Source organism: Petaurus breviceps, unplaced genomic scaffold (assembly GCF_028583685.1).
Source record: "Petaurus breviceps papuanus isolate PSGF00001 unplaced genomic scaffold, PetGlider_PUasm1.0 90849, whole genome shotgun sequence".
NCBI lineage: Eukaryota > Metazoa > Chordata > Mammalia > Diprotodontia > Petauridae > Petaurus > Petaurus breviceps.
In genome coordinates this window covers 6,749,425-6,749,715 of record NW_027187361.1, presented here as the reverse complement: position 1 = coordinate 6,749,715, position 291 = coordinate 6,749,425, and positions in this window count along the sequence as shown.

The following is a 291-nucleotide window of genomic DNA, read 5'->3' as shown; positions in this document are numbered from 1 at the left end:
CATATATACATATATAGGTATATATGTGTAAGCATATATGTATATATGTAAATATATACACATATTTCATATATACATATATAGGTATATGTGTGTAAGCATATATGTATATATAAATATATAAACATATTTCATATATACATATATAAGTATATATGTGTAAGCATGTATGTATATATAAATATACACACATATTTCATATATACATATATAGGTATATATGTGTAAGTATATATGTATATATACACATATTTCATATATACATATATAGGTATATATGTGTAAGCATAT